Below are 8,872 nucleotides of genomic sequence, written 5' to 3'. Positions count from 1 at the left end.
AAATGGCCCCAACCATATTGAGAGCATATAGATGGACATGAACATTTTAATATTAAAAAATATTTTTTAAATTGGTCTTTTCTAATATATATATATATTTAGATACTGCATTAAAGCAGAAGTAAGTGGTCCGGTCGTTTTCGCTAATGCTGCGTTCCAGGCAGGCTTTTGAAATCGTAAATTACAGCTTCAAGTCACAACTTACGACTTTGTAGCGTTCCAGGCAACCCACTCGTGTTTTTCCGACCTGTTTTACCGGTGAAAGTCACTATAACGGCCACTCGTAACTTCCGACCGGTGAACTCGTACCAGATCGAACTGGTACCACTTCACGGTCGGAAAAATACGAGTTTCCTTGAACGCACCATAACAGTCCTCGTCCCTACGTCGCCACATTCACGGCGTCCCTTGGCTGCACACACAGCCCTGCATGCCGTTCTCTCTCCTCATTGGATAAAAACTGTAGGATACGATAAATGTTTTAGCAGAGGGACTGACAGACCCGTGTTTCGGTCCAAACACTCTATGTAAGTGATTGCTGTCGGAAGATATAACTATTTAAGACTTATATTAACACAAATATATCACTTACTTCTGCTTTAATACTGAAGCTAAATTGTCCACTGCAGCATGTGAATGCAATGAAAAGAATAAAATCTGATTGGAGGAGCCAGCTATCTGTTAAAATGTTGTCCAGGTTAATGTTTTTAGCCATTAAAAGGCCCTTCAGTTCAAGATTTCAACTGTGATCGGGCATTAAACAGGTGGCTCACCTGTTCAGATAGGGCATGGAGGGTGTAACTGCTACTGGTCAAATAATGTGAAATAGCAGTTAATTTTACATGTCTGCAATGGTTGCCATTTAAATGCAATTATAGATAATAATAAATACTGCTTTCTGAAGAAAGAAGTGCTGTGTAGTGTTGTGTATAGTCAGGAAGGATTTTAGTAAGATATAAGTCATGAGCGACAGTATGCACCACACAACCAGAAAAAAAAACCTAGGCAGGGCAAGTAAGAATTGAGATGGGGCAAGTAGATTTGAAAAGTACTTGCCCGACAGGGCAAGTACGAAAAAACCCTAATGTCGGACCCTGCACACACACAGAGACACAAAGCCTCTGACTGCTGGATCAAACCACCACTGCATACCTTGTGCGTTATACCGCAGCGCGCGCTGATTGACTTGAATGGGGCTGCTGCATTGCTGCAACGTGCGAGATGGCGACGATCGGAGCAGAGAGGGATTATGAGGAAATCTGCGAGTGACCGAACAGACACGTGTGCTCTCTGTCTGGCTCATTGAAACGGCCTATATCTTATCACTGGATGCGAGTGACAGGCGAACAGTCAATCATGTAACAGCTGTGTAGTTTGGTCGCAGCACCATCCCATACCTGTTTGTTTACCGAACAGCTGTAGTAAGAACACGTGGACTATTATTGTGAGTCTCAGCAATAAAATGCATCATATGCATTGATTCATCAGTGATATTAATCCACAAACATTCTATAACAGTAAAACAGAGAGGGACCGTTTACTGCACAAAGACTTTTATACTTAATTGCATTTTGCAGATAAAACTTGATGTTAACACTTTAACAAAAGTGAGGTTTTGAATGCAGGTCTTTGTAGTGGAGTATTTTCACAGTGTGGTATTAGTAGGCTACATTTACTGAAGTAAGGCATTTCAATAATTTGTACACCACTGGTTACAAGATGTTTGTCTTTCTTTATAATTAGAAAAAGGAGAAGAAAGCTCAGGCCCTGGCCAGGCGCCCAGACACGGCCGCCACCCCCAGGCCCCAGCCCCGGCCCAGACACGGCCACCACGCCCATGCCCCGGCCCTGGCCCAGCCCAGCTGCCCAGACCAGGCCCCGGCCCCGGCCCAGCCCAGCTGCCCAGACCAGGCCCCAGCCCAGACCAGGCCGACATGCCCGCTGGAGCAGACAAAAAATGTAAGCTATGTTTCATCTATCTATTACGTTGTTGCTACCTTGTTCCCTTTTAATAGATGTAACATACTGTCATAAAAATGAGCCACCTTTAATAACTAACTTGTCTTCTTTCATTCTCATTTTCTTCCCACAGACACAGTTTGGATCATGGGGGACAGCTATGTCCGACGTGCTGCCCAGAGAGCTGCAGAGACCATGGGGAATGACCTCAGCGTGCCAGGTGTCCGCGTCTGCTGGTTGGGCTGGGGTGGAGCTCACCGAAACATCCGAATCACGAGAGGAATCACCTTTGAGTGTAAAATCCAGGATATCTGTGTTCTCAACCGCCGACGAGGTGACTGACATTCTTATCAAATGGTCCAATGAGACGGCATGCATCGCCGAGGAAGGCGACTCAACTTCACCCGCATCTTTTCTCGAGCACGAAGCCAAGACTGCTGCGTATGATATTGTCAAAGCCATCAAAGACGACCTGCATTATGATAATTTTGAGAACATTGGATGCTGTGAGAAAATCAGGTCACCGAATCCTCATTTCGACATGAGGCCAATTGTTGACATGGTAACGGGATTTTTTGCCAAAACTACAAACGCCACCGGCAACGACAACGACAACCAAATTAATCAGAAACCAGGCTTTGTCAAATTTGTCAAGAACCAATACAGGAAAATGATGACAGAGCTGAAGAACCAAGCACAGAAACAACACTCAGAGTATCTGGTGAGGCTTAAACGGAAAACAAGGAAGACACCACAGCCGGAAGCCACTGAAGACGACGACGTTAGGACATTTAGCAGGAGAAAGACTCCAGCTCAGATCGATTTTGAGACCATCAGACCAGAAATCGAAGAATTATTTGACAAGCTTGACCAGTCAGAGTGTGCCGGCATGTCACTGGAAAGCATCATGGCCATAAGCGACATCAGGAAACTCGTAAAGAAACTGACCGTGAAAATTTACAACAACATGGTGGACGATGAGCTCTATCAGATCCCTGTGGTTTCACTAGATGAACATCTTACTGACTATGTCATCCCTGACGTCAAGGTCGAAGGTGAGTCCAAGTTTTCCCCTGAGGTCTGCTACGCCATGGCCGAGGACATGGTGGGAAAGCTTATGCAGAATTTGCTTCTGTGCATCGAGAAAGACCAATCGGAAAAGACAAACTACAGGGAGCAAGTGGCTGCCGTGTTGGCCGACATCCAAGAATTAATCGAATACAAGATCAGCTCATCCGGAGAAGATGAAGAAACCACCTCCACATCAGAGGCCGCGGAAACCTCGCGGGCTACACAACTGTCGACCAAAAGATCGTCATCGTCATCCACACGATCACTGGCTGCACGATCCCCAGCTGAACGATCACGGGCCGCACAATCCCCTGACACACGGTCGCCGGCCGCACAATCCCCAGCCACACGATCTCCAACTACACGATCTCCAGCTACACGATCTCCAGCTACACGGTCTCCAGCTACACGATCTCCAGCTACACGGTCTCCAGCTACACGGTCTCCAGCTACACGATCTCCAGCACAACCACCGGCCATATGGAAGATTTAACTCCAGGTTCTCCAGTTTGTCCTACCAATTTTCAATTGAATAAACAAAAAAACTAAACATTTTTGTTGTATATTGTTGTTTGTATATTTTTTGTCTGTCAAGTTCACAAAGGTATAAAAATTAACTCTATCAGGTTGCAGCATGTGTGCATGGTGTATTTTCACTTCATCACACACATACACACCAGGTGAAATGAATGACTGATGACCAGACTTCCTTCACCCCATCAGGCTCCTGTGGAGAGGTCTGGGTTGTAACCATGGCAACCCTGATGATGTAATCTGAATGATCTGCGATGAAATGTAAAAGAGGTTTTTTAGGACCGCCCCTGCATGTTGTGTGATTAGAATCAGATCAATTTACCTACAACCATAGACTGTAAAAAGAATGGACGTAGCACCCGTGACGTCTGGTGGGGGAGCCCGTTTTGTGCCTCAACTATGGGCATTTGAACCGCGCCATCTTGGATTTTAGTGGGCGTGTACTTTCCATATTTGGAGGAGAGGCGGTAACTCTATGGGTCAGGCGGGGTCAACCGGCCGAGACCCCGCCCACTGAACTTGCGCCGAAGTCGCCGAACTGAACTAGCCTAAAGCCCGGTTTATGCTTGACGCAGTCGCGAGTGCGCGAGGCTCGCGCGCTACAAATGACGTAAATGCCGTCGCGAGGTGCGCATTTAAAATCCTCCAGGATTTTGAAACTTGCTGCGCGCCGCGCGAGTGTCGCTCGGTTCAAAATGGATGAATTTGAGGGAAGATTGGCTGAGCTGGTACGCTCTAGCATTTGTACAACTCGTAATTAAGTTATAAAGACCATCAAATGACCCAGAACTCGAGGAACTATGCAAATCCGGTCCCTCCTCTCCTCCATGTGCATCTGTTTACAACAAGCCGGCGAAAAATCAATACATGGAGCGATCGATAATGTTATATAACGTCTACTACACTGATGTTGCAAGGACGGTTGGTTTTCAAATCATGTAGTTAACTATCACAATTACACCGGAGCTTTTTAACTAAAGCAGATAACAGCGGCACGGCCGTTTCGGCTAATGCTGCGTTCAAGGCAGGCTTTTGAAACCGTAAGTTACAGCTTCAAGTCACAACTACGACTTGGTAGCGTTCCAGGTAACACGTAGCTCGTGTTTTTACCGTCCTGTTGTCTGTGAAAGTTCCCTATAACGGCCACTCGTAACTTCCGACCCGTGAACTCGTACCAGATCGAACTGGTATGACTTCACAGGAAGGAAAAACACAAAGTACGAGTTTCCGTGAACGCACCATGAGTTAGCAGCCCCCGCCCTTGTCAGGCATCAATTGGTCCTCGTGCTACGTCACCACATTCACGCGCATCCCTTGGCTGCACACACAGCCCTTCATGCCGTTCTCTCCCCTCATTGGATAACACTTGTATCCCACAAGGAAAATTTTCTCCTCGGGTTACAGCAGAGCAGAGTGACGGAGAGACTCGTGTTTAGGCTGAAATACTTCATGTAAGTGATTGCTGACGGAAAATAGGACTATTTAGGACTTATATTAACAAAAACATTCCACTGATATCTGCTTTAAGGTTAATAGTAGAGCTACAGGAGAAATCCTGCTTACTTCTTCTCTGATTTTAGTTGCTTCTGCTACTTCCTATTGTATTTTTTTATCTACCGCCCCCTGTCTTTGCTACGAATATTGCAACGGTGAATGCGGCAAGTGTAAACGCCTGTGGCTCTGCCGAGGTGCGCGCGCCAACTGCCAACGGAGCCAGGCGAAAGTATAATCAAGGCTTTAAGGCCCCCACATACTCGGGCATACATGGGTCCGCGGACGTCCGCGCGTACTCGAGGTGGACTCAGTGCAGACCCAAAGCGGATGTCCGCCAGACCCGTCCGCGCAAAGCTCAATATTTATGACCGCGTGTACTCCGCGTACGTACGCGTACTCGGTGTCACACAATCGACTACTCGGCGGGAAATCTTCACATCGACCTGTTTTTAATGTGACGCTGTACGCCCGACTATGAAGGCTCAAACGTCCGCGGACAGTACGCATGGAGTCCGCGCTGCTCACAGTACGCGCACAGTACGCCTGAGTATGTGGGGGCCGGCTAATCAGCTAGGCTAGGCTAACAAGCACTACTGGCAGCAGCTTCGCCACGGCAGTCCAGCCTCCAGCAGCGACTGCTCAGCGACCACACTACAGACGAACAGAAGGTAACGTTAACGTTAAAGGTACAGTTTGTAAGAAATCTAAAGCAACTGGCCGTAAAATCCTCCTAATATGTCACAGAGACTCAGGAATAATGTTCATATAACATGATGAACTTACCACAACAGTAGTACAGCCAGAGTATTCGCATTAAAAATCTTTTTTTGCAGACTGCAAATCATGTTTATGTTTTGAATTTACGTGTTGGCATGTTGCACCACCTAGCCCTCTCTCCCAGTCACGGCGGCGTCAGTGGCATTTCAGCCTCAGTCTGCTTCCACTGAGCTGCCGCTACGACTGGGAGGAAAAACCAGATCACTGTGTTTTGAATTTGACTGCAGTAACCGTTTTTGGCCACATTCTTACATATTGCACCTTTAAGTTCCTTATAAAAAAATATATAACGCCGCAGCACTTGAAATAATGTTTTATTGAGATTATACTATAAGAAATAAAGTTAAATAAGTCCGCTGGGGACCAATCTTAACCCTCCGATCCTGTTAAAAATGACTAACGTCCTCCTGTTAGGGACATTTTTTGTACCCTGTTTTCAAACACACACCATGATAAAGTTAAAATAGGTATTACAATTTTTTTTGTTGCTTAGGGTTAGGTGACTTCTAATGAATGATGTGTAATTTCATCAATATTTTTTATAATTTAACCCTTTCATGGCCTGTTTTAGTGAGGGACCGCTAATATCTGTCATAAAAAATGTTGAAAAACTGCAATAAAATAAGAATGAATTTTGTTTCCTCCCAACTATTATGAGAATAGGCACATGTCTGTATTTGAACAGGGCCAACATTGATTTGTTTGCTTATAACTTAGTTCGCTGGAGCATTTCTTTCATTTTATATGGCCATGTACCGTACCGTTTTTTGTGACATGTCGGCTAAAAGGCACGATCACGTGACTTTCTGTGTAAAAAACATGACATCATAATACACATATGGCTAGAGAAGAGTTAAAAGACCATCATACTTTTAACTGGACCTCAATCGACCAAGGGAAAGTGGTATAATTGATATTTTAGATCGGAGTTTTGAAAAAAGCGCCAAATCTGGCAGCCGTCTCCCTCACGTATTTTACCCGGGTGGCGACGCACCATTCTCGGGGAGCGCTCTGTGAATGTCCGCTATCAGTTTTTGGTTTTTCCAGAGCTGGAGCTTTTGGGACTGGTTCTCGTTTTACAGTTTTTGTACGTAAATCACAAATCACAATCACTTATCTCGAACCATCAGACACCTGTTGCCTGTGACCACTGACATGTAGGCTAATGTTAATTTGGCAAGACAGCAGTGTTCATATGGTGTTCATGAGCTTTATCTGAGCAGCAACTAGCTAACATTACCTTATATTAGCTGAAGCTGCCATAACGTAGTCAACTCTCATGTGTTTATGCTAACCTGTAGCCCCTTAAATAAACCCAGCTCAGTAAACAAACTAACGTTAAAGGACAATTCCAGGCGAATTCAACTTGGGGGTGAGCAGATTAATTTACAGTATGGTCTCATTGATTAGTTTGTGTAAATGAAAAGTGAATCTTCAGGTGTGTGCTGGTCAGAGGAGCAGTGCTGACTTGCTGCTGTCTGTATGTGCAGAAATCACCACATTTACATCAATAAATAAATGTTTTGTCAACCGATAGCAACATAGCCCGTTAGCAGCTCCAACTCCCGGGTCTCATCCTCGGACAGCTGTACCCCCCCGAGACCCCCCAGCACCACCACCACGGCTACAAATCACCCATTTCAATGGACAAAGTTGAGGTAAAGCCACAGCCCGCCGCGGTCGTCATTTTTATTTTATTTTGAAAGAGTTCCGGAAGTACATCCATGCTATTGTGTCTGTCTTTACTCTGTATGCTGCCCTCTGGCGGCGAAACGGCGGTACTGCACCACACGGTTTTCTCAATAAAAGTGCGCTTCTTTTCTGCTTCCTGACTGTTTTTGTATCAATTCCAGAGGGAAACTGATGAGTGCATCAAACAACCTGTGACTCAAATCACAAGAAAGCTGTCAAAACATTTAATTTACAGTATGCTTTTTATTCACTGTATTTATTTGAATATGCCCCCGCTGGCCCCTCGCTGACTAACTGCCTTTGTCAATAAAGATTTATTGAAGAGATAAAAAGAAGAACACTTCATTAAATTAAATGTTTGTTGACACATTCAAACAGGAAGAGCAAGGATTCAGGGATTTAAAATGAAAGATCATCCTATCCTACATTCAAACACTACACGATATGACAACATGCTGAGACATTTAATTTCTTTCTTTGGGTGTGTGTGAGATATAATATATATTTTTCAACATTGACAAGATCCAATAGCAGCAGCTGTGAGGTATGATTTATGTTTATATTTCAGTCTACTATTAATTTCTTCCATATAAAACTGTTGAGAAGGTGATATAACAGGACAGTGGCTCTTGATCGCCCCCGTGTGGTGACTTTAGAGAACTGCAGCTCACTGCAAACACACATTAAAACAGCGTCTTCTGGGCTTTACTGCAGTTAATTAACAGCTGTGCACAGTGGTTTACAGTATTAATAATCATCTAGAGTGATATATAGCAGTGTACAGTATTATACATATTGATATACGTACATGATTTGGGGATTAATACAGTAATTTGTTCATATTCTCCCTGCAGCTGTCAGCTTGAGCCTACATTAATAACTGCCTTTGTACTGAAATTATTATTGTCAATAAAGATTTATTGAAGAGATTTTTTAAAAAAAAATCATAAAATTAAATGTCTGTTGATACATTTAAAAAAGAAGATCAAGAATTCAGGGATTTAAAAAGACAATTCATCCAACCCATTGAAACACGTTGTGTCTGCTGCCCTCTGCTGGTCACAACGGGGAACTGCATCGCACCGTAGCGTCAAGCTAGAGAAGTTACATAAGGCCACAAACGGAAGTCGCCACTCGCTTTCTAAATAAAAAATAACTTTGGCCGTCCTAACTTTACGGTCAGGTAACGATAAGTACTGCGACCTTTCACAGAGTGTTTTAGACGAGGAACAGCTTCAGAAGTAGACGCTTGATTTATTTAACCCTGGCAGAATGTGATACGGTCGTAACGTTCTCACATTTCAGCGGATATCAACCGATAGCAACATAGCCCGTTAGCAGCTCC

The sequence above is a fragment of the Trachurus japonicus genome, chromosome 2, assembly GCF_045865225.1.
Source record: "Trachurus japonicus isolate A0001 chromosome 2, Traja_1.0".
Lineage (NCBI taxonomy): Eukaryota > Metazoa > Chordata > Actinopteri > Carangiformes > Carangidae > Trachurus > Trachurus japonicus.
Note: the sequence above shows the minus strand (reverse complement) of the source record.